The sequence below is a fragment of the Odontesthes bonariensis genome, chromosome 23 (genome assembly GCF_027942865.1).
Source record: "Odontesthes bonariensis isolate fOdoBon6 chromosome 23, fOdoBon6.hap1, whole genome shotgun sequence".
In the NCBI taxonomy this organism is placed as follows: Eukaryota; Metazoa; Chordata; class Actinopteri; order Atheriniformes; family Atherinopsidae; genus Odontesthes; species Odontesthes bonariensis.
Genome location: NC_134528.1, coordinates 12,495,250 through 12,522,380, shown reverse-complemented (window position 1 = coordinate 12,522,380; position 27,131 = coordinate 12,495,250). Strand labels below are relative to the sequence as shown.

At 42.1% G+C, this 27,131-nt stretch overlaps 1 protein-coding gene across 6 annotated transcripts in view; it reads right to left on the bottom strand.

The window, feature by feature from the left end:
• Positions 1–27,131, bottom strand: part of ctbp2l (C-terminal binding protein 2, like) — a 97,301-nt gene that overhangs the window by 56,746 nt on the left and 13,424 nt on the right. Inside the window, exon 1 of one of the 6 annotated variants that reach the window (XM_075458045.1) lies at positions 12,753–12,911. The exons of the other annotated variants lie outside the window; for them this stretch is intronic. The gene's annotated coding sequence lies outside the window, so the exon portion shown is untranslated. Of the gene's footprint in view, positions 1–12,752; positions 12,912–27,131 lie in introns of those variants that run through there. 6 annotated transcript variants of the gene reach the window in all.

Here is a 27,131-nt window from a genome sequence, read left to right as displayed (position 1 = left end):
ATATATATACACATACATACACATTTTGTTTTTTATATGGGAATGTGTAAAGTAGTAATGAGTAGTTAGTGTCTTACCTGCAGTAGACAGTGGTCAGCATGTTCTAAGTTTGGATAATCAGGGAGAATTTCTGAAATGTGAACCAAGCAATTGTTGCTGAGACACAGGACAAAAGAACTTCAATTTTTTTCAGTGTCCAGAACAACAATCCATGTTGCGAGATGTTCATGGGTTCAGAAAATGTAGTGACAAAGTAAATAACAAACCGATGCAAAAGTGACACACACCTTATATAGCCAATATAACTTTTGCTTGAATCACAGTGAAATGTTTGAGTTTGGAGTTGTTTCCATGGCAAAAATTCACTCTTAATTTTAGGTTAATTTTGCTCGGGCGTCAGAATTTTTTTCCCGATTCTCCAATCTGAGATTGCATTGGCCGTTGTTTACTGCAGGTTCCAAGCTGGATAACTTTGTTGCCCATAAATAGCCTGGCACACACCTTCTGCTTACAATATTTACAAGTAAGACTGTAGACCCGCTTCCCCAAAACGTAGCCATGTGGTGTTCGTCCATCCAGGCAGACATTGCCAATAATTAGATTCAAAGAATATGCAACCTCTAGTGATTGTGAGAGGGTTAAAAATGGTTTTATGGTGGTGCTGTCATATTGCTTTCTAACCCAACACAAGTAGTTCGGATTTCCAGCCCTAACCAAGTGGTGTTGTTTCTAAAGCCAACCAAAAAGTGACAATGTTTCATCACAACATGTTATGTTTACACCTAACCCAGCAAAATTGTATCCATAAGCGTTAAGGCTGCGTTGTACAAGGATACATTTTAAAGAATACATTTTTCTAAACATGATCTGCTCCCAACTCTAAACAAATAATGTTAATTCCTAAACCAAACCGTGAAGTCACAAAGGCTGAAAGCGCAGCACCCAACTACTCCATCCAGCCTTATGCCGCCTTTTTGGCTTCTTAAACAACAGACTTGAGAATGACATCTGCTCCGGTGTGAAAACATTCATTCAAGTCATAATTCCCTTCTGCCACTTGCAGGGGCGATACTTTTAAGGTCACCATTATGAGCTGTATTGAGGGAGGGGGGGTATGAACAAACCAGTCATATGACAGTTTCAGTTGGAGGAGAATAGCACACAGTGTAAGCTATATGTAAAGGAGCCTCTGTGGTCTGGAGGGTGCTTGCAAAATGGTTGGTCAACTGACTTATTAGTTCATCAATATAAACATCAATATACATCCAAGTCTTTAATTGGTAAAGGCTTCTCAATTATTTTTCCGTCATTTGTTTTTAAACCATTGAGACGAAGTAAGATCATTTCACTTTGTGAGCTTGTCACTGGCATTCCATCCCAACATCATGCTGATTAAATAATTAATTTTAAAAAAGCATGAGAAAAGGAATTTATACATTAATAAAAAAAATAATCATTGGCTGTTGCCTTGTTTCCATCTGCACCCATGATTATGAGAATGTGAATAAATTTGTGATAGCATCTTCATGTAATGCAAGAAAATTTAATGACACAGCTGCTGTCACAATCTATCTTCCAGAGCATTGTCTCTGTGATTAATTGACTTTGCTGAAATAAGAAAATAATCTGGTTTTGTCAACAGAGAGCGTATGAGCAAAGCCCCTGAGTGACTTTTACAAGGCAGCAGTAATTTCTCACTTTATCAGTCCCATTTTGAGATGGAGCAGGGGGCGTGTGGGGGATCCCGATCTCGAGCATTGAGCAAGCTTTTGCACTTACAGAATCGCTCTCGACACAGATACACGTGTGTGATTTGCAAAAAACGGAGCAGAGAAGCCAGTTCCTTTTGTTTAAGTGAGATGGAAATGTGTTTGGACAGGTGTTAAAAAGCCAAACAGGAGGCTTGGACTGTAAGAGATAGACTGTGGATGGGTTTGGGAGATTGAATAATTAAAAAGGTCAGGCTACCTGCCTGCTGTGTGTCGCTTCACATATGCAGGCGACCACACACACAGTTCTAAAAGAGGCACGATGCTCACTGGGGCAAAGACTGAAAAGAGACATCATTTGGGGGAATAATCATTTTCCCTAGAACACAGTGTAGTTTGTGAACTAATTGGGTGAATCCATAATTAATTTGCTGACATTAAGCCTTGGGGTCTGCTCCAGCAAGACTCGACTTTCCAAGGATGTGAAGTAGTGCTAGCAAAGCCAAGGGCTCACAGCTGAAAAGCAGGCTTTTGTTCTGACACTTTTTACATCGAACAGCATCGCATTTCCACATGTCAGTTATTTTCATAATACTATGGGGATTCATTTATTGAGGATTTCCCCAATGAAACATTTGAGTGACGCATAAATCCAGAAAATCCATACTCAACATGTTTTCAATCCCCATCAAAAACACAACAAAGCTAGGGTTTATTTCTCATCCGAGTGTTCTCTTATCCTCAGGGAAGACAAACATCAATGCCAAGAGATATAAAGAGAGAGCTTTCTAGCATTGATAAGACATTTACAGCTGATCTCAAGCTATGTACACACATTAGCGCTTGAACCAACTGGAAACGCTGCGGGCAAAACAACAATTTGTAATTTCTTGATAAAAAATAACCTAATTTTGTTTTGTGTTGACTTTTGTTTGGCAAGCCGGCGAGCCAGAGACCAGAAAAGTAGGAGACTAATTTCAATTTCAAACAGTGTTCACTAACCGTTGATGCTCCGACACAATTTTTAGCCACACATGTTGCACACAGGGTAAATGTGAAGTTAAAAGGCACAATTTCAAATATAGAACTCTTCTGCTTTGTAATAATTTCCTCAAACAAAAAGAGATTGTTTTTTTTGTCTAATTTGCCATCAGCCTACAGGGCAATATTTGTCAGAAATAGGGGCTGTGCTGCTGATCAAAGTCTTTAAAAGACTTTTGCCTTCAGAATTTAACGGATGAAGACGGTCAGCATGCCACTTTGCACTGAAATTCTTGTTTTGTCTTGCATTATAAATCCAGCGTTAAGCTTTGCTTTGCAAGTAATCTCTGTCAAAAGAGAAATCTATTACCATTTAGCTTTTCCCATATCTGTCTCTGTGCGTGTCGTTGCCCCAAGACAAGAAAGAAAAAAAGAAAAAAAACACTTTGGATGCTCAGTAGGTAGCCAGTCCAGCTCATGTCAGGGCGCAAGTGTAGCGTGTTGGAAATTGTGTGTCTGAAAATTCCACTGGCCAGCTGCAGGCTAACATACTTCTATTGGCATCTGAAAATGTTGGCGACAAGAGACAAGAGAAAAGCAAGCTGTGAATTAACTGCTAAGCTTGCATACTTGAATATATTGTGATAGGCAGGAGCATGCTTTGACCGTCTTGTAGAGAAGAAAAGTGCTGATTCATTAATCTATTGGCACCAGGGTAAAGAAACGTTCCACACATGCTCCAAACTTCCATCCTTTAGCTTCTTGTTGTGTTATTTTAATCCAGCCAATTTAAAAATGAAAAAAATTATTTTTCAGTTTCTTTTGTTAGACGGCTAAAACGTGTCTGAAATTCTACCTGAAAATCCGTCTATGAGGACTATGTGACAACTCACGGTGTCTTAAAGCCTTCCGAGATTGCCACTATTCTCTAATAAAATCCTGATTTTGTAACCGCAGCTTCACTGAACAGAATTACCATTCAGGTAACTTAAAGACAACACCTGTGCAGTGAATTCAGCTCAATTCACACAGACAACGATCTCCCACGGAGAAACGTCTTGGTCCCAAAGCTCCGCACCCATTGGACATCATTTTGGTTAATAACCTGATTTAGCATATATTCTGTTTGTATGTATACTGGGACATGGACGATGGCCAAGTCGAGCTATAACCTTGACACAACTGCGCATGTAACCGCTGTGACTGTTTTTACGTTCACCAAATGCGTGTCGTTTCCAATTCAGTGAGCAACTGTGGGAAATCCTTCATATCTCAATGCAATCATGGTTATGATTTTTGCCATCACTGAGCAGCTGTGGTGAGAAATCTCGCAGATCTGAGTGATAAATGGCACAGTTTTTATAGTAAGTTCAGCCGAGCAGTGATAAGTATCAGTTACTGGAAAAGAGAAAATCAATCAAAAGCAGATTACATGAAAAACTAAAACATTTAGATTCCTTGTATCTGTTATTGTTTTCTAAAGATTCTCTTGTTAAGATACAAGGCAGTTTTTTTTTTCCCTCTTGAGCATCTGCACTATCTATCTATTCTGTCGAATATCTAAATAAACTTGTGGAAAATTTCATTTAGTAGAAAGCTGCGGAGACTTGGCACACATTTGTGCTCTGAGCATATATAATCGAGTTAATTTGAATATTTGTTTAGTAATTATGATGAAAAACCTTCAATAGCCGCTGTGGGTTTTAATAGAACATCATAATTTGACTCGCAGCCCAGATCTCCAAAAATTACAATGATGTAGGATTAAATGGAGCATGTGGATTTTCTTGAAATTTATTATGCAGCTACAAATCCTTCTATTGACCAAAGTCACTTCCAGGCAATCTAACCACAAGTGGCAACAACACTGAAAGCATACTTTTTTAAATCAATGTCCATGTGGAATTATTAAAAATAATAATAATAAATCACTGGAGAACCTTGAATCTTTTCTGGAAAAACAGAGCCTTGACTTATTGTAGATGATGAACGAGTGTTCGAGTTCACACGCTGGCAGTCTGAAGCAATAAGCTGCATCTGTGGTGAATGGACAGTCAGAAAGATTCAGATGATCTACAGCAACTTTTCATTTGGTAAGTTGCTGAAAAATGTCTCCTTCATTGAAGATCTTTCAATGAGCTGTCAAATACACTGCAGGAGGATCTGGAGACTTTATTTATCTTAGTTTCTATCCCAGCTGATACGACAGCCACTTTGAATTTGGATGTAATGTCTCAATCTGACTTCTGAAGGATTCCTCTCCAAAGCTGTAAAAACATAAAACACTTGCTTTAAGAAATACTTGGATAACTTATGCAGCTCCTTCTCCTTATTTAATTTCCCGCTGGAGTTTGACAGGAAAATTGTGCGAAGAGACAACTGTTAAAAGTTATCTGACAGTGTGCAGCAGGGATCCGCCAAGCAATCTCCATCCCTCTTACCGCTGATCTCTATCAAACGCGGGAGCTCGGCAAGCCTCTTCAGAGACTCAGATATGAGAACCTCCTCAAAGGAAGCAAAACTTTACACTTTCGCCCAAAGAGGCACTCTTCACTGGGGAAAAAACATCTCTGTCCACTAAATTTCCTTAAGAAACAACAAAAACACTCTTCACAGTATTTATAAAGCAAACCAAATACTATCCCCTTGTTATTTTCATTTTTTTTTTTTTTTTTTTTTTTTTTTTAAAAGCCTCCGTTTTCTTTCCACTAGAGTCCTATCAGAACAATAGTGTCCATTTTTCCCTTCTTCGATGCTGGAGTTCCTCCAGAGGTAAATCTGTCAGCACTGGGCCAAAACAAAGACAGAGAAAACAGGAAGGTTTGGACACCCTGCAGCACCAACCCAGCTCTACTATTAATATCAGCTTACAAGCCTAGATCCTCAGCCCCACAGGCAGACATGAGTGTGATTTTCCTGAACTAAACACGGCCTGTGACAGTGTAGGCAGGTGACAGCTTGATACAATTAGAATTAGCTCGGAGAACATGCTAAACATAATGCCCTCAAAGTGCAGAACTGTTTTTGCTCTTGCTATCAGTAATGCAGATCTCATGTAAAAACAAGGGAGCACTTGACTGTGCAGTAGCCCACCTTGCGCTATTTACATCCAATCAATAAAATCTTGTTCCTCTAAGTTCCACAGGCTGAGGTTATCAGTACATGCCACTGCCAAAGCCAAAGCTGAAAACACCTCCCAGTGCATTAAAACGCCTGCAGCGTGCCAAACCTGGTGAGCAGAGGGAATTCATGGCCTGCCCGGTGAGGTAAGAACTGCACTCACCACCAGCTTGGAGTCAGCGAGGGGCCAGGCTCCAGCCAGCTCAGCCCGACTCCCTCTGGGTCCCTTCCAGGAAGAACCGGCATGATTCAGAGCTTCCTGGTCCGAGGAGAATGAGGTGCTCCCACTGCCCCAACATACCCCACCCACCCACCCACCCACCCCACACATCACTCAGCCCTCTCCCCGCGGACGGTGATTCAGCCAACTCCGTGCTGTACTTCAGCTTACTTTGGGAGGGGGCCAAGTCAAACAACGCATTGATAAAGTCCAGAGCAGAGTGTTGAGAAGAACAGAGAGAAAGAGCACAAGCGTCGTGCTTCAACAAACAAAACGTGGACCACGCAGCCAGGAACACTTACGGATAATTCCAGTTTGACTCGTTTTTATAGTCCTGGCGATCACTTTTATTGGAAATAATTGCAACAAGTTAATTGTTGACATATGGGAAACATGACAACATCAATAAAACGAAGCCCTGCAGGCAAAGAAATGGGAGCAGAAACACAGACATGTTTTAAACAGACCTGTAGGCAGGTCATACAGTTCTAATTCGGAGACAAATTGCTAAATAATCACCAAACCTGTAGACTGTAAACATTCACCAGAGTGCACAGACAGACCCCACAGCACTAACATTGGGCTACTCCATCAAATAAAAGGAGTTTCTTCCCAACTTGCTTCAACAGCTGAGTGTCGTGTTAAGTCACACTTTTGAACTCTCGATAAAGTCCAGTTTTATCGCATCTAATATAAACTAAAAAAAAATAATAATTCTGCCCTCCGGTAAATGAGATTTTTGTTCTTCCAAAGCAGCATCAGTTGTGAGGTTATTCTGCTCCCACAGCAGTTTTACAGGCTGCGGTTTAGAGAGCCAGAGCCAATAACCGACTGAACAGGACAGCTTTTTATCTGAGCCCCCTCCGATGGGCCCGCAACACAAGCCCGGTCTCCCTCCCTCGCTTTACCACGTCCTATCATCTCAGGCTCTACTAATGTGCCATGCTTCAAGGGACCAGGACTGAAACGCACATGCATGCGTACGCACATACACACACAGCTCACTCAATTAGTACTGGCCCAACCTTGCAGCTGAGAGATAAATGGTGTGGGGTCTCAGCAGGCTTTTGCGCGAAGCTGTGCTCCTTGTCCACCGTATGTAGAACAGCTCTCTCGAGGACGGCTGGCCCCAACAGCAAGGAAGAGATGTGGCAAGTGCCAGGCTGAGGAGGGCCTCCAAGTGCTCTGGCTGGTATTAAAATATGACCACACGGACCACCAAGTCTCTAATCAGAGCTGGACTGAAGAGCAAGAGGAGCAGAAAGAGGTGGAGAGGTTCACAGTTGGGGCGTAAAGCTGTGAGCAGAATTTCAGGTCATTCCACTTAAACCCCATTAACCATCCGTTCGTCGAGTAGATGTGTTACCCGTCTACTGCAGGAGATGTAATACGGTGCAGAAACAAGAAAATGTGGCCACTCCAAGAGCGCTGAAACTCAAAATGCTTATTTGTCATAGAGTAATTTAGATGTTGTCATTTTCACAACGTATAAAACGTCCAAACAACAAGGAAACAGCCATTTGGTTTCTTTTTCCCTTGTTGTGTGCGCAGGAAATTAATCCACGATTGGCAACATCTGTTGACAAGTGGTTCTGCTCCCGAGAGTTTTTCAACACGGTCAGGCTCAATAGTTTGTTGTTCTCACTCGCATGATTTCCCTTCCTCTGTGTTGAGACGACTCAATAAGTATAAAATAACGAGCAGTGCTCGGTAAGTGCTGGGGTAAAACGTGTGCGCTCCAGCACGGCATCAAAGAGACGGAGATTTTATGGCTTTTCCAAAACTCACCGTTAGCCATGGCTTCACAGGGTCCTGAGACATTTACTCTGTTAGGACTGTGACCATAATGACATCTTTAGTAACAATTGACGGCCATGAAAACAATTGTGATGCACATTATAGTGTTAGTTGAGTTATAGATTAGTCGAGTCATTGCCTTGACTTGACACTTTTTGTGGGAAATGCAACAAATCCCCTCGTTGTTACATGGCTTAAAACCACAACTAAAGTCCGAACATCAAAGGTTACTCATCGAAGTTCAGTTGGTCAAATCTTAGAGGATGAACGCCTTGAGATACATAGTTGGTGCTATTGAACAAATTACATATAAGGGGAGCACAAACAGTAGAAAACAGAATGGAAGGAGTGATTACAAACTAGTTTTTAGCCGTTTTAGACAGGTGAATTAATAATAGCTGTAATTATTATGCAAAGTGAACCCTTTCAGCTAGAATAAATGAGCGCTGTTGCTCAGGTAATAATTGTGGGTGGTCTTCACTTTGTCTGACCCACACATCTGCCATTGTCAGAATGTCCCCTTGAGACGTTTCTCAGCAATATAAAACATTAACTTGTGATGTTAATGTGACATTAGCGGCAAATCAGTCTGAAGCTTTCAACTTTGAAGTTTTTAAGCTTAAACTGTGCAAACCGAGAAGAAAGTTTCGAATGGACTTTACCGGAAAGGCCACACACAGCAGAACCTTCACGTCACAATTGCAACTACAATTACTACGTCAGCAACTGGGACTAAGTGGAACCCGTTGCCTCACCAAGTTCATATTTAAAATACTCTGCAACTGACTTCATTGTTTCAGGAACATCTTTCAGTTTCAACGCTGAAACCTGCAGAGCATTTGCAAAGAGATCCATTTCGGGAGCACATAGATAAAAAAAAAGTTTAAAAAAAATGCATTCGGAAGGCCAAAGCGGAGAAAAAAAGAAGAAAAAAAAAGGGTTTCAGATTCAACCATCATAATGTGGACATGGTCTCAGCTGGAGGCGGGCCAAGTAAAGGGCCTCACCCCCATTGGTGTAGTAAATCAAGGGGCTAAACTGCATTATCTGCAACAACATGACAATCCTTTTAACACCTGACACGCCACGGTAACAAGTCTTACCCCTCACCAGGGCCTGTTGACATGTTATATATGGCTCCCACCCCTCACTAACTTTTCACAAGATGTCCATCCTGTCAGCGCGCACACACACAAACACACAAGCTTTAAATCAGACTCCAATGCCAGTAGGAAGGGGGGCAGATGCAGGTGTCTATATGCTCACCGGAGCCCAACCACCAACAGCAAGATGTGTAAACACACACACACACACACACAAATACACAATCCCACACTGTAAGGTGAAAAATTACAGCAGGGGAGGTACGCGTGGCCTGGTGGATTAACTGCGGAATGAAAGTGCTGATGGGCAACAAAAGAGAAAAAACAGCTATTCATCACCCTGGCACAGGATCAAACTCACACACTTCTCAAATGCCCGCGTTGAGTTACTGTACAGTGCAGCTTCGGCGGCAGACCTGCAGATAATGCCGCCCTCCCCGAATTGATGAGAGCACGTAGCGTCCCATCTTTCAAAAGATGAAGCACAAGTCTGAGAGAGAAAACTTTTTCTTATGTATTTAACAACTCGGCTGAGACGGGCTTTTTCTTTTCTTTTTTTAAATAAAAAATAAACTCTATGAGAGTGTTTTTTGGAGATCATCAAGCATGCAGCTGTAGTGTGGCAATTTTCTCAAACAAATGCTGCGTTTCTGCTGTTCCTGCATTTCTCTGAACCGGGACAAACAAATTGAGGGCAACTGAGTGAGACTTTTTTATTAAATAATATTACCACTGGTGTTATTGCAAAAAAATACAAAAAGGCACACACACATTTTCTGCAACTGGAGTCGCACACTTCACACAGACGAGTTAGCACAGACATCTTCAGTTAACATTGCTGCATATATTCCTTAAATCTATATATATAAAAAAAAAAAAAAAAAAAAAAAATCAAAAATAGTCTTATGACTCTGCTCCAAAATCTCAGAGGTGATGAACATGTCATAACGTACTTAAAATCAACGTATTTTCATACTTTAAAACTTTCAATGGAGTTTTTTGCAGATGGAGCCTCTGTCCCCTAAAAGAGATGCGTTTTTATCGTTCTTTATGATCGTGACACATGCTACAAGTGTTTAATCGCATGTTGCAGCTTCACCTAAAAGAAAGCATCTGCATTTGTTTCTCTGTCCCATTACTTGATGAGGTTTTTTCCTTGTAATTTGTCACCCGTCTGTATAGCGGTTTTCACACATGCACTCCAACCCACAGACTTTATTTCTTACTCTCTCCCCAAAGAAGCTGTGTGTAAGAATGCAAATGTCCCTTTTTGTAGACAACGTTTGAGTGATCTCAGACTGAGTAATATAAGAATACAACATCTTACTGCCTGAACGACTAATTGTGACCAGTGTAAAACTGGAAGACAATGAGTCAATTTGCACTGTTGTTTGAAGAAGAGGGGATGCTAACATGAACATGCTAGCATTGGAGAGAGTAAGTCAATCCAGTTATGATAAACTGTGGCAGTAGAGTGTCTGTTAATCCCTGCCGTCTCTGGGAATTCCTACTCTGCTGCACCACAGAATCCATATTTAGGGAAAATCGTTTAACTGATCAACACTGCACTTAACTATTTCTCAGCTTATCAACATGTTGAAAGCAACATCTTCCCAACACGTTGAGACACTTTCCATAGCAAATCTCTGAATTAGCTTTCTTCAGACTTTAATGGCAACGTAGAGATAAATATCAAATGGCATTTATGCCAGTAGATCCCGGAAGTTTAATGCCAAAGCACGCAAAAAGAAGAGTTTATTTAGTTGAAGAAGAGTTTAAAAAAAAAAAGAGAGATTGTTATCAGCCCATGTTGTTTATGACCGAATTAAGTACCGGCTATGAGACTTATTCCTATTACCAACAAAATTTATGAATTATTATTGTCAGAAATACTTAGGAGTGGCCATCAAATTCCCAAATCCCAAACAGAAGATGTCTATGCAAAGCCAAGCAGAAAGCTGTCACATCAGAGGAGCCGAATACTTTTACTACTCGACTACTCTTTTAGGTTGTAACATGCCCAGAGGTAAAGTTTCTGCAATCTTTGCTTTACAAGCTGCCATGGGTTACAGTTTGGTATCTTTTGTTAAAAACCAATCAAGGCATTTTTGCTCCTTTTAATCAAGATTCAAAACCTCAAAGGAGCATAAGAACTCATTTCTATCCATTTAATGTCATCGGCTTTATCTACAAAGCGCAGTGAGAGCTGAACACCAGTGTAACACCAGGGCTCCACTAGACGGGCTGTTTAAATCCATTGTGTCAATCATAATGTATTGAAAGGGTACATTAGGATGTGTATATGACTTTGTATGTACAGACGGAGCTCAATGAGATCTTCTCCCGGGCCTTAACGGTACATAGCCCTACACAATGGGGAAGGAAATGCCATGAAAAAGGATGAATCATGGGATTGTATTCACATTAAAGACCCACTGACCGCCTCAGGGTGTAGGTCAGATGTGTTGCCTGAGCAGCAGTGACTGATATTCACGACATATTCACAGCACGGACAAACGCAGCTACTAGATTTTCCGAAAATCTGATATTAACCCTTGCTTTTTGATGCAACTAAACAGTTGCAATCACCCCCCCCCCCCCCCCCGACTCAATTAGGAATGAGAATCAGCAGTGGCCTCCATTTCAACTCACTAGGTCACTGGGGTCGTCACGCCTTTTTAAGGAGAGAAAAGCCCCTGTCACAGAGCTAGGTTTCTCCCCTGCCTGCCACAAAATGTCTCCTGACACAAAGCCCTCGCACTCCTATCAGTGCTCTCCCACAGCTCTGCCAACAAATGTGACCTCCTTTTTTCCTCCCACTGCAAAAAAACAAAAACAAAAAAAAGAAGAAGAAGAAAAAGAATCTTAACTCACCTCTACCCTGCCAACAGAAATAAAATAAATATATGAAAACAATGTGCTCTGCAATTCTGCCAGACCACGTAGAGAAGTTATTTTTTCGCTCTTTGCCAACTCCTGCTGGAGAGAGTTTCCATGTCAGAGTTAAGGTGACTGCTTCAACTTTGTACCAAGTTGTGTTCAAGGCCTGGGGGAAAATGTTTTTCACTGTTTATCTTTGGCTGGATGGTCTGAGCCAAGGCTTGTGAAACACTGCAGAAGCTCAAATCTACCACTGCTCAAACCTGCGGGAAATAAAGCAGATGGAAAGTGATGCCATGTCTCCGAATAGTCGGCTTCAAACGTGCACGGTTGCGATATGTTTTTGTTGTTTTAACCAAATTGAGGTTAATCACACTTTTCTGCTCGACTTACATTTATAATTCCAGATGATTTGATTGAATTGTTACTACAGTCCGTTAATTACGGTCGTTTCCTTTTGAATATGTTTCTAATCAAACTATGTTAGCGAGGCTCAGTTATTCAGTTCATTTTTTAAGTCATTTATAAAGAAAACATGCCAAATGCTTCCAGCTTCTCAAGTGCTATTTATGGAGTGATTGTTTTATGAACTGAATAATTAATCCAGAAAAAATGACAAATCAGTTCAATAATTTAAACTTGTTAATTGAAGCACCGCATTTTGAGTCACTTCTGTGTGAAGAAAAAGAGGTGAGGTGTGGTCCCATCCATCTGCTCTCACCAGCATGCAACAACATCAGAACACACGCACACACATACCACACACAAAGGTCTGCCCAGATTAAATAAGTGCATGGAGAGCAGAGCAGGGTGCCGTCACCCTGCAGAAGGCACTTCACTGGTTTGATTTCCAGCCAGCATTTCCCTCCCAATTATGAAAGCACAACAGCCATAGGGAAGAAGTGGGGTGGGGGGTGGGGGGTGGGGGCTTGTGTGGCTGACCTTTTTGAACTTGAAGATGGGGGTGAGGTCAAGACGTGACCGTGGAGCAGGGGCCAGGACACGAGTCCAGTTTAGGGGGTTGGGTGGAAGAATGAGTGTAGATTTGGCTGTTGTTGAGGTTGGAGTCGACAAAACGGAGCCTGCTTCATCTTTTTTTTTTCCCCCTCAAAAAAAAACAACAAAGACTAAAACTTACTCAGCAAGAAATTCTGTATTATTATACCTTCCAAAGTAATAAACAAGGAGGTAGCAGAGGTCATGGAGTGGGGTCAGTTTGTGGAGTAGTTGACAAGCAGGACAGAGTGTGTGTGTGTGTGTGTGTGTGTGTGTGTGTGTGTGTGTGTGTGTGTGTGTGTGTGTGTGTGTGTGTGTGTGTGTGTGTGTATGCGTGCGCAGGGGAGGAGGTTGCAATCTCTGCACAGAAAATTAACAATCCCACCCTGTGCTGTGCCTGCACGACATTGAATGCATGAATTATTGCACAGAGCAGGCGGAATTAACTCTATATATCAAGCCATGCTACATAGTTCAGGGGTGAGGGGCTGTGTGCCTAAGCTGATGAGGGGGAAGGGTGTGGGATGTGCAGGGAGTGCATGTTGTAGGGAGAAAGAGGAAAAAATAAAGTAACTCAACATTTCTATCTCCACCCATTAAAGTCAACCACTACTCTCTCCACAGTGCCATAAAGCTGTCAAACAGAGCTCTGATTTATTCTGCCCTTGCCCAGGCTTCTGTCCTAACTATCGCATGCTTCCAATTAATTTTTTTTTGTTGCGCTTCATCCCTTCCCTGTAAATGTAATGAGATTGCAGCACCGAAAACTGCTGACTGCCGTTAATGCACAATTCCTTAATAATACCGAGAGCAGGCCGCAAAAGTGGTGAGAAAATTCATGCTCAACCAATAATAGCATTTTAAAAGAGCAGTTTTGTCAGAGATGTAATTAGCATTATTCATTGCAACATTTTTCACATTTGCAGATTGCAGACAGACCAACACTCAAACCTGGCTTGAGCAAACACAGACAGTAATGTATGAAAGACCCTTTGTGTCAAATACAATACTTAGATAGCATCGGCAGTGCATCCATTTGTCCACCTACTCTTCACCCACACAGCTGCTTCTTTTATCAGAGACAGAAGCCGTTGTGATAAAGATGTGAGCTCCTGTCAAGAGAAAAGGAAGTCCACGGAAAATCCCTCTCAGTACGGACAAGAGTGAGCGCTCGCCAGTGGCTGAGGTAAGCGGATGAGATCAGATAAGAAGAAAATGGCAGTAATTGCATTTGGCCCAAGAAACAGCATCCTAACCTGCAAAACAAAGTCAACAATGCATGGCTAATTGAATGAAGATTTTAATTAAACCAATCATAACTTTCAGGGCCATCCAGCAGACAGAAAAACACAGTCTGGTGATTGGTGTGATAGAGCTCAGCACCAGCCGTTACGGGTGGGCTGAAGGTGCACAGCGGGAGGTATCAAATAGACCGTTTTTTGGTCAAAGCCGAGCGCAGCTGGCAGGTGTTGGGGTGGAGGGAGTTTATTATCCTATAAACTATCTGAGACAATTCACTCGCATTGTCTTCTGTGAGCAGCAAAAGCCCCGATTCAATTACCGCTGAACCTCACCACTGAGAGCCCTAAGAGGCCAGGAGGACTCGACTCATTGTTCCTCATGTCACCTTCTTAAGCAGAAAGCACAGGGGTGCATGTTCCAACTGGGCTGGAGCAAAACAAAAGGAAACATGTAAACAGCACCCACGGCAATCTCAAAACTGAGACGTTCTCTCAGGTGACTATTAATTCTGATCTGTATAAAGAGTGGATTCACGCAAGACGCAGTGATTGATTGACATGTTTAGGACAATTACAAGCTGAAGTGAGGAGTGCGTTTCCTGCGCTGTCCTTCGTTTGTGTAATTTGAGAGGATTCATTAGGCCTCTACATGGAGAATTTAAGGCCTGCGGAGAGCGAGGGACCCAACCCAGCTGAAGCATGTCAAATTGTTAGAGGGGAAAAAAATAAAAAATAGCAGCCATCGGGACTCATTAGAACCTCAACAAACAGCATTTTGTTGTGCATCTGCGTCTGTATGCATGTACTAACAAACAGAAGAGCAGGGTTGGGTTATGTGGTTCTCTCTTTGTTATTGTCATCAAAGTAGTTTATCTTATCAGAGACTCTTCCAACAACTTTAATGAAAGCACTCCACTGGATCCCCTCCAGTGGTCTCGTGGGAGCAGAGGTGCTAAGGAACAGACTCCAACAGAAAAACGGTCATGCTGCAAAATTAAAAAGTATCGGGTGACTTTGGCAAAGTACCCAAGGTTCCTGGCCAGCAAAAGCAAAAAGGACAGACATCGACAGTGATGCGAGGCAGGAGACTTTCAGCGAAAAACTATGCTGGATGAATAATAAATATTTCTAGATGCGTGGGGGGGAGGGAGTCAGTCCTTGTTTAAACAAGGTGGTTATTCTCATTTTAACACCAGTGTTGCCCTAAATGTGGCTGCTGGCTATTTTGTAAAGCTATGATTAGATCAATCTGAAACGTATGAAGTATTCCTCCGTAACAATCTGATATTATCAGAGAGATTTCTCTCTAGCACACAAACACACACTCTAAAGTCACAGTGAACATGAGCGACAGCAAAATGAAACAGTCATCATGACTGCGATGCGTAAGACATTTTTCTAATCTAATTGCACATTTGATAAAAAAAAAAAACATTTTAGTGAGAGCAGAGCTTACGGAGATGTTCAGGACTAAGTGTCCTCCACCTTCAGCTGCTTCGATGCTACGGTTAAATCAGGAGGCAGCTATGGAAGGAGATCTGAATAATAAGAAGAAATCATTTAGGTTTGAAAACTAGCTTTGCAAACACAGAATGAGTTTATATGCTGACAGATTTGTCAGTTAGCTAAAGCAACTAAACATGCAATATTCAAGCATGTTTAACCGTGCTGGGGTATTTTTTTTCTAGCAACTTTATAGTTGAAAATTAAGGACATACGATAACAACATGATCTTTATTTAAAAAACACATCAACAATGCCTGCTACACACTATGTCCTTTTCAAAACACTCGGCTCTGCAAAAGCTGATGTCGTTCGCGTCCACAAACGTTAACATGAGGGATGAAGAAAGAAAGGCATCACTACATTACAAGGAAAGTAATGAAAACAAAGAGCAGGCTGCCAGTCACACAAAAAATAATACTGGATATCGCACCGACAATGTCTGCTTTTGCTCACATCTGTGCCCTCTAACATTCATGGACATGAATGTCAAATTAGCAACACCATACATATATAGCTGTAAAAGAAATGATGGAAGACGATATAAGCGGTTGGGTCGAGCGTTGCTTTCGATGCCGGTGCTGCAAGCGGGCCTTTTCTTTCATAAAAGGATGGTCACGTGTATCATATGCAAAAGGGGGTAATAAAGGAAGCACTAAATCATCTTTACTTTGCATTTCAACCACCTTTTATCATTTATTAAATAGTTAGGGCTAGGTCTAGGTCATTTCACTCAGCCAAGAATCTACCATTACAAAAAGAAAAAAGCTACTCAACCCTCAACAAGAACCACAGGCTTTATCTAAACTAGAACCTGCAGTAGGTAGAGAATGCAGCTCAACGTGGCTCCAGAGCAGAACAACATGGTGAGGTTGGAGTCTTATCGGAGAGGAAGTTAAATATATATTTTAGTTATTCATTTACTCATCAATTAAACAGGGTATATTCTAAAAGTGACTATAAGAAAGCCCAGGTGGGTCTTGAAGTACCCTCACCGCCTTTCAGCTACCCTTCCAAACAGAGTTTAGTTCTGTAGGAACAACTGAATGTCTCAGTAAGGGCAGCCTTGAAACATGTATCTACAATGAGTCTGTACCCGGTTAAAGAGGTTCTAAATGACATAAATAAAATGTACTCAGAGTTTACAAATTTCCAGACTGCACGGGACAAAGCATATTGATTCAACAGAGCACATTCTATGCTGAGCAATATCCTTGCTGATAATGAACGCTTCATGCAATCTACCATCCATTTGAGTCGACTTAACAGGTTTGAAACTCACGACACAGGTGTAACTCTTTAGCTGCTGGAACATATCTGCCACAAGCATTTAACAAAACTCTGCTCCGTTTGCCCCGTTTGTTTCATTTGAGCTGATCTGAGATCTGTCAATCGGGGTGTGTTGCTGACACGCCCCCAGCATCTGAGAACATTTTGAGTGTTTTAATCATTCATGTTTTGCTGGGTGGTGAACAACCCATTTGTCCATGAGGTGACAAACTCAGAGGGTCAGTTTATTATTCTTTACTCAGACTTTATATATCCAAAGCAGAAAGTCAGAACGAGCCTTCTCGCCTCAATTAACTTCAGTGTTTACAGGGGCTGCCAAGCATGGCAGAGCAAGTAAGATATGGGATTTACATCCAGCAGTATTCCATCTTCGGTGCAGCGGGAGAGGGAAGCCCAATTTGCTTTTGAGTAGGGAAGAGACATCTGCTGCCCTATTGATCTCTGGGGACATGGGAAACAAATCCATCCCCAGGCATATCTGCGGCGAGGCCTTCAACCAGCTCACTTTACACAGCCGCTGCCACACAACATCTCCGTCAGACTCCAAAAGCTTTCCCTTGGAAACCTGCCGACACTCCTCAGTCTGCTTCGTCTCAGTCTCCTCTGGCTGCATGTCTACCTGGGATGTGTGGAGGCAGTTCCTTACCCTTGCCCCTCCCTCACATCCCTCTGTTTCACTCCTCAGATCATTTCAAACAGCCCTGGTGATCAAAGCCAGCCTGCCTTTCAAACTGGACAGGAATGGGGGATGTATTTAGTTAATCATTTATTTAAAAGAAAAAAAGGAAAACCCTACCTCTAATCCCCCCTTCAGTCTCTGTCTTACTACTCATCTTTTTCCCTTGCTATCTGCATCCTCCTGAGGCCCTGCCTTCCACCTCTCCAGGCAAATTTTAATATGCAGAGAAAATAAGCTGGCCATCCTCTTCAGGCGATGGATGAGTGGGAAAGGCCTAGGGAATACAGTTCGGCTACACAAGAACACTCGCTTCTGATGGATTAACCCCTCGTGCACCGAGATATGACAGAGTGTCTGAACATCATCAAACTGAGGCCGTGTGTGTCTGTGTGCGTGTAGCTTAAAATGACAGCCGCGTACCTCATTGGAAATGATTTAGGCTGTTTGGTGAGCTATACTTGCAAAGTATACTTACTGCTTTTTATTGCTTCTCAGCAGAGCAAATACTGAATTCATCTTTATGATTTGTACATAGTCTGTGAAAGACATTACAATGTGGAGCAGTGCAAATCATGTATGCAGAGAGATTACAATACATCTCGTGCTAAATCATGATTAGTGTCAAATACATTCTCAAAATGTGAGGTGAGCACTCTGTCTCTCTGATTTTCTTGTCTTTCCCTCTCACACAGCAAGACACACACACACACACACACACATCTCCCTCTCAAATGAAGGGCCTCCAGCAGGAGGGGTGACCCCGCGAAAGGGCTCCGTCACACTCTCTGGCCAGCAAATGGACTGAGGCCTGAGGCAGATAATGGCATAATGAACCCACTACAGCCTGGAGTGAGATTTTTTGGCCAGAGGAGCACGGAGGGATGGGGGCAATGCATGTACACACTCTCACACAAGAAGGAAGATGATGATGTGTCCATTTCCATCATTCTGACACCATCTCCTAGTTACCCAGTGATGTGTGTGAGCTGCCTGCCGACGCCACAGCCAAGCATCAAGTTCGGCCATCTCTCTTTATAATAAGAGTTTTGACTAAAATGTCAAAGGAAACTTTGTCTATAAACATGTTTGTGATAATCACATGCTATCTAATAACAAAGGCAAACCTCTCAAGTGCTAGTTTTGTCTTCTGGGAATAGTCTGACATTTTGAGAAAACAGGTTTCTTTGCTTTCCTGAGAGATGGATGAGAAGGTCATCGTCACAACTTTTACGTGTAGGATAAACATTAAGCCACAGGTGGGAGATGGGTCGCTCAGCCCGACATAAACACTAGAAACAGGTGTGCAATCGCCTACACAAAAAATCCTTCTATAACGAACGATGGCTTAGTCACGCACCAAATATTAAGCGACATCAGCAAACATGCGAGTTTGATTGTAGGCTGCAAGAAGAAGCAGGGCTGCACAGAGGGTCCAGTTGAAATGACCCAAAAGTGTTAAAGTAGCAGCCATGATGAAAGCTGGTCAAATTCCTGAAGTTTGCTTAAATGCTTTCTTTATCATCGCTTTAAGCACAGGGAAAACACCATCCTTTATGAACGAAGGCGACAATTACGTCCCGCAATTCCTTGAGGCAGCAATATTCAAAGGAACGCTCGTTACATTCATAAAGTCGTACTAACTGGGATTCGTGTGAATAAATGTGAGGACAGAAGGGTGAGGTTAAGCAGCCTGTGGAAACACTGTATTCTACATTTGTGGCTTTTCCGTTCCTTCTTTAAATGACTTACCTTGATGATGAAGTGATATTTTATCGGATCTTATTTTACCAATAGCATCAGTGAAATGTGAAAAGAACCTGTACGGCAAAGTCCCTAATGGGACTTTTGTTAAATATTTTTTAGCCTAATCCTGCAGAACCGCATCACAGATTAGTGCGAGTGTGGTCTGATTCTCTTTGCAGCAAGATGGTCCTCTCCGAAGTCCTGAAGGATTTCTCCTTCCACCTTTTCTTAACCCTCTTGATGATTTCCAACGAGGTCAAGGAAAAGTGCCTTGGAAAAGACAATAGGGAGGGATTGTTCCGACTATTCAACAGTACCCCAGAGACTCCAACTCTTTCTAAATGATGTTGATTGACAGGTGCTGAACGACTGAAAAGGGTGACTGCAACAATGGCCAAGAGTAAGTAACCCGAAAGAGAGTTTAGAGAGAAGGGGCCAGCAAGGTTTTCTTTTTTTTTTTCGTTTTTTATAAACTTTGTGCCACAAGTTGAGATGCGAAAATGCTAAATCTCTGCGATAAGAAATTCAAACAAAGCTAAATTAACAAACTAACAGGAGCAATCTCAGTACAAGCTTAGTTTACTACTTTTCTTTTTATTTAATCTAAAAGAACAGTTACATCGTAAGTTATCGTTTGTTTCGCAACTTGATTCCACTGCCCAAAGTGGCAGGGAAAAAAAAAACAAATAAAACAAAATCCTATTTACGGATGTAATTGGACCTTTTCTACTTCTGCACCGATAACATTTTTGGATCAAAACTGACAAAACGTTGAAATTAAATCCATAAACGTCTTTAGAATTCTCAATTTGTACTGTAAGGTTGGCCCAGAATTAGCTTCAGGCGGGCATCACCTGGATACTCACTTTACACTGATGTTGCGACAACGAGCGTGAAGCCAAAGTGCAGTGAGGAACAACAACTGAGGCTTTCACAATATCACCAGCTCGCTGCATCACCTGGGACTGTGTTTAAGTTATATATTAGTAAAGATACTATATCAAATACCACAAGTCTCAGAGCCCCTGCAGTCTATGAAAACGGTTAAAGATTTCCCCCCTTCTTCCCTTTCACCATCTGACCTAGATGCATCTGTGTGCATATGGAACTTTACTGGGTGGAGGTTTCTTGTTTCATCAGGCTGTGACTTTACAGTTCACCTGGGATGTTCTACATCTCCGCAGGTTTTTTTGTTGTCTGTTCTCACTATCGCAAAGAGACATGACGGCTGGACCCCACAGATGGAGGAGAGGGAAGGAGTGTCGGAGAGAGCAAATTAAACAAGAGAGGCAAGAGGGAACAGCCCAGATGAGCCGTAGAGTCTAGTCGGTCAGGCAGAAGTGGGCCAAGCTGGTGTTGCACTCAGGAGATGACACACATATAGAATACTCCGACTGACTGGAGACAAGCATTGCAGTCTCTTGTTTTCTCACACGCACTTACACACACACACACACACGTACACACATACAGAGTCCTCCTGGGTCCATGTTTCTCAGGGCCGCTTGCTGATGTTGTGAAAAATGCAGCTCAAACATTGCGCTGACTCAACAAGGAGGAGATGGCTTAATTTCAGAGGAATGAGGGGAGGAGGGACATGGGCGATGAAGAGTGGTGGCATGAAACTGTTGTGTGTCCTTACCTGAGAAAGCCGGCCAGACATCTGTTCCATAAGCTGAGCTGAACTGAGGCAACTAGGGCTACAAGGCTCAAATGCATATTCATGATGTAAATGTTTTCTGTGAAATGTTTCGTAAATTCATTTTAAAATGTGTTGAACAAGATCTCACACGAATATTTAATCATCATTGATTGAAACAAAAGCTACAAATCCATCTAAGGAGCCAAAGCCACACAATGAGCCTGATAAACACTAATTAACATCAACCAAACTACTAATCAAAACTTTTCCGGCATGCTGTAATCTAGCATTATGCGACGCCATATGTTTGAATTTATCTTAATGTGGTTTTCTTTCAACAGCAAGGCTCCCTGAACCAGCTACAAATATACACATGTTTATGGGATAATAAATGCAAAAAGAAAAAAACATGTTGTGATCGTTCTAGAGCAGACCCCCTGCATTTAAACACATTTCATTTACGTTATGTAGCATAACTATGCCTCAATTATCTTAGGCTACATGAATTGTGCACAATACGATTAATTCAATTAATTTGCTAGACTGTGTTATTGATGGCAAAGTTCATCTTCTCAACATGGCAACTCAGAGGGAGCTCGTGGATATCGATTGATTCTCCGGTAAAGCAGGAGAAGCTCATCTTATGTTCATTTATGTTTTCTCTGCAGCTCCATCACCAAGTGCCCATGAAATGCTTGATTTAACCGCAATATTTGGATGACAATCAGTCATTACGGCGAGTGAGTTAGCACGTCATAGTTTTTGGGGAGAACCAAGCCTAAATTAAACTGGAGACTACAAGATGAAAACAACGTTTTTTCATCATTTTTCAGGCCTGACCCGCCAGTTCCGATTTAGGCCCAGTTGATTTTCTTTGTAAGAACTATAATCAGCAAATAATAAATTATTTAATTTTAATTGAACATTTAAAAGTTAACACATTCACCATTTATAACTTCCATTTCTTCCAAAACTGCACCAGGCTACAGGGTCTCAGTCGCTGTACATGATGCATTTACTGACCAGGGGAAAAACAAAACAAGAGGGGAAATTCAATGAAAAATAAATAAATAAAATAAACACAAACCAATCAGTGCATCCTTGAAAAGATCCACCTTGCTTTGCTTTTACTCATTTTCCTATAGACCTTATACTAGCCACATCTAGTAGTTAATTACAGCTTTAAAGGGATACGCCACCCCCAGGCCAAATTAAGTGTATCCCCGCATTCCCGAGACATAAATAAGTGTGTAGGAGCGTTTTCCTGGCGACCCAGGCATTGTCCGAATCTCACAGCACTGACCGCTGCTTGGTTGCACGTAATACATACATGCTAGCGTCGCCAATCGAAATATTTCGCCCAGCGTGAATTGATTTACTTGATTTACCTTCTACTTACTGTGTGAGTGGTGTGGAAGGCTTGGTTTGCTCATGTCGGGTTGGGAACTAGTTTCCGGTGCGGAAAACACAGCCGAAGCACACTCCCCGCTACGTCATTGGGAATCCCCACCCCACCCCCCCCTGCTTCACGCTGGTTTGTTTGAGGAAGTCGGGGGTGGGGATTCCCAATGACGTAGCGGGGAGTGTGCTTCGGCTGTGTTTTCCGGACCGGAAACTAGTTCCCAAACCGACATGAGCAAACCAAGCCTTCCGTGTAGATTTACACAGTCATTTGCACTCGATGTGAAAGTACACCACTCACACAGTAATTAGAAGGTAAATCAAGTAAATCAATTCACGCTGGGCGAAATATTTCGATTGGCGACGCTAGCATGTATGTATTACGCGCAACCAAGCAGTGGTCAGTGCTGTGAGATTCGGACAATGCCTGGGTCGTCAGGAAAACGCTCCCACACACTTATTTATGTCTCGGGAATGCGGGGATACACTTAATTTGGCCTGGGGGTGGCGTATCCCTTTAAGGTTTTACTCCCGGAATGTCCAGTTTTCTCTGTATACCTTTAACACGCACAAACGGATATAAAGCAAAAATAGGGGAATAAACAAAGCCACAGAATGTCCTGTTTAAGAAGGGAAAAGGCCTTGTGTTATTTAAATTCATGTATAATTCATTATCATATCATGTGTGCTGAAAAAAAACATTTTAGAAAACACAAAATACAGGTGGGGATGGGTCTCAGCCATTATTGACCCTTCCCAGTCACGTGACTTTCGTAAAGCAACCGCCATTTTGGACGTATAGAAGACAACGATTTGCGAGTAACAATAGTAACAGCAGAGTAACGATACAGACAGACTGAAAATTGAATAAAAGAAGAAAGAACAAGATGCAGAAAAAAACTCCACTATCCAGCGAGGTCGGGCATTTAGTGGGCCAGCAGAGGGAGAGGTATTTGGAGAAGCTGAAAATTGGAGGTTTAGAAAACGACGTGTACTTGCTTCCACCGGGGCTGTTTACAGACGTCCGACAGCATGCCACCGCCTCGTCTTTACCCGACTTCGGCCCCCACGACCTTTATATTTATGTTGTAAAAAACCCATCGCCATACACGGGAAAGGATCTAAAGGCATACAAGAGTTTGGATGCCTACAAATATTTTGTGTCGGGCTATGTGACCTGCCTTTTACCAGTGGATCGTCCCTGGAGCCGGTGGGCGCCATCTTTTTACAGCTAAGGTTTGTTTACATTTTTCATTTAACGTTGTTCACCAGGATAAACGACATGTAAACCCGTTGACACGGTGTTATAATCTTGCCATTACGAGAATTGCAATGACCAAGTCGTAGTGCTTTACTAAAGGCGCTGTGTTATGTTTTATCTAGTAGAAAGGCAACCCTGAAATGGCACGGGGGAACACTTGTGTGCCGTGGAAAATCCCTCTCAGGCTTTATCTTTATTTTGCATGTATATGTATATGTTATATATCTTTATTCGACACTTACCTCCAACAAAGTGGCCACTACACAACCGCTGGTATACTGAAGGTTGCCAGCCTTTCCTATTGATCGCCGCGACTCATCTTCTCCGTCGCTCAAGATCAGTGGGGATCCGGTAAAAAGACAAATCTTTCCTCGTCTGCTGACTGTTGGTACACCCAGGCGCGCAACAATATGCCGGCATGATGTAAACCTTACTGATCGAATCGATATTTTCCTTTGAATGTTCCTCGCTCCTCCGTTGTTGGCTGTGGTAGACTACTTGTTTTCACGTCCAAAATGGCTGACGCTTTTGTTGTGACGTCACGTGGGATGGGTCAATAGCTCTCTGTGAGGGTAGAGAATATGTGAAGTATCGTGGTGTCTTTGCGCAGGTCGTACCAGTTACTTAGGTACCGGTTAATTAAGCCTTTCAGAGGACATCAGCTTTGCCTCCACAGGTTAATTACAAAGTGACATACAGGCAAGCGAAGTTATTTGCTTCCACTGGACGCAGCTGTAACTTCCAAACAGGTCACAGCCTCTCTGTATCTAAATCATAGCTGAAATTATACAATAAGTGGCAGATTTTTCTGTATTTTCGCGTCAACTACACCGATATCTCTACACATCACTCTGTGTCACTCCGATAAACAGAATGCAGATCTGGCCCAGGCCACACAAACTGCAACCTTTTAATTTGTCCTTCTCGTGACAGAACGTCACCAAGTTGACGTTTATCCATTTTTCCTGACCAAAGCAATGCCCACGAAGCAAACAATGACACACTGAGTTGTATAAATCTAAGACAGAAAGTTGGAGTGGAATAAATTGCAGCAAGGTGACATCAATCATTCACAAATCAGGCATGACAAATGGCAATAAGTCAAGTCACAAGCAAAACACACGCACACTTAAGACATTCTTCTCCGAAATGTCATCGTCATATCTACTACACTCATCTCAAAGACACGAGAATTGTAAAAGACAGCGTTTGAACTTGGATGGTATTTCTGGCTTGGGTAAGATAAACTCCCTCATCTTAAGCTCACTTTTTTTGATCACAACCTTTCAGAGCTGCTGCCAAAAGGATGCAACATGGTTCACACAATGGCTTTAAGTGAGCTTTATTTAACTAGAAAGGAACCAAAAAGGAAGTTTTACTGGATTTAAAAAGGTGCGATTGCATCTTGCCATGGGTGATTGCAATGTACTTCAACAGCAATCCACTGTTGTTCCCAACAAATTTGAATACCTCTACAGACGCTTCTTGAATCAGCCCTGCAGTATAATCCATTTCCCCTTCTTCTGTGGTATTTAGAGCAATGAAATCAATCATTTCATTGTTCATGCAAGTGAACCAACCTATTCAACCGTATATATAGATTTACTTTACGTACTTATCACAATTTGTTAATTATTTAACTTTGAAAAGGAAAAACATTGCAGCGTCAGTTTTTTTTTTTACAGTATTACAGAGCCCTAGTTCAAGAGAAACGTTTCGTCATGGCTCGGTTGTTGATACATCTTCTCTCTACAAAAAGGGGTCAGTTTGAACATAAGACGAATGAAAGAGCCCCGAGACGAGCAGAAATGTGAAATAAGCCAAATCTCTCCTACATTATTTATTTTTATTTTTTGGTGGGGCTTTTATGCCTTTAATGGATAGGACAGTTCAAGAGAGACAGGAAGCAGGGGGCAGAGAGAGGGGGAAAGACATGCAGCAAAGGGCCATCCGATGCGGGATTTGAGCCGGGGCCAGCTGCAGCGAGAACTGTAGCCTCTGTACATGGGGCGCCTGCTTAACCCACTACGCCACCGACCACCCCCTCTCCTACATTATTAGTGTAGGAGTAACTGTGTATTGCCCTGGCAAAGGCATAATCCATCACTATATAACACGTTTCATTTGTTCAGTGTAAAAAGTCAACTTGAGGAGTAATTGAACACGACAAACAAGCCTGTGATACCACAAAAACAAGGCAGCCTTACTATGAAGCATCAGATGCTCCTTGCTCCGATCGATGCCTTGAGTTCAAGTCCTGGGCGGCGCAGGATTGGGCCTTTTGGTCTCCAACTGCACCCAGTCCAGGCCCTAGTGGAGCCGTCTGATCACATTTCACAGCGCGGCCAGGGCAACGAGCAGAGCAGAATAAGGCAAAGCTAGTGGCGCAGAGGCCCACTAAAAACACCAAAGGATGCTGTGTTATATACAGCCTCCAGTAGCCTGCATAAACGCTTCTTTTAAAAAGATGTTTTAAATAGTAGCTAGCTTCACGTATTAGTTAAATGTTGTTGGGTTTTAAAACACAAATCTCTGTTACAGATACTCTCTATATAAACTCTGTCTCAAGCAACTTCTATTACTTCGTTGTGGTTGAATTCCACTTTTCCAGAATAGGAATATTTTTCTTTCTCATTTACAGCGTTGTTTTTCTTGTTGCTGATGGAAATAAAAGATGCAAAAAGAAGGGGAAAAAAAGACAACACGGACAAAGGAGTAAAGGCAATGTACTACAGGCAATGAAAACAATACGGTGCCATTTATTAGGCTACCTCTACACATTCATTGCTGTGCCTGTTGCACTTTCATGTATGAAGTGACGGCTTTCACTTTAGACTTGAGCTGCAACATGGTAAGACTGCTATTGTAGCACAAAAGTAGCTCCGGGATGAGAATGCATGTTTAATCAATGAAAACATATCTGAAAATGGGCTCCACAGTAACACACACACACACACACACACACACACACAAAGAAAACAAAAAAATAGCACGTATGGACTCCATCTCTTACTTCTGATATGAAGTACACAAACAAACAAAATCCACCGTAAAAACTTGCGCTTCCCTTTTTGCATCTCTGACCATGGTAATAAATGCTGCTGGTGCTACTACCTGAGAAAGAGTCACGCTTTTCCTCCATTTAAAAACTTTTATTGCCTTACGAGAAACTTAATGGGATTTTTTCTTTTCACTTAGCAATTGTTTCCCCATAAAATGTGCAGACAAAATGAGTTTACCAGCTTTAAGTGCTGAGGCGACTCTTCTTCCGCCAGATTGCAAACAGTACACCTACCCCCCCTCTTCCTTCCTCTCACAGTCACACTCTTACACTAAGGTGGTTCAAAGACAAATTTCTCACTGTGGCCAGAAGACCAAAAGGCCCAATCCTGCGCCGCCCAGGACTTCTTATTATTTAAACCTGTTTCCTATCAGGTAAGCAGACAAATGTGTTGTTCTTTGCCAGCTCTTCACCAGAAAATTGATTGACACATATTGACGTTATAATGAACCAGAGCCCAAAACAGCCAAGGTGGGCTGAGTCAGGGTTGTCGAATATCCCAGT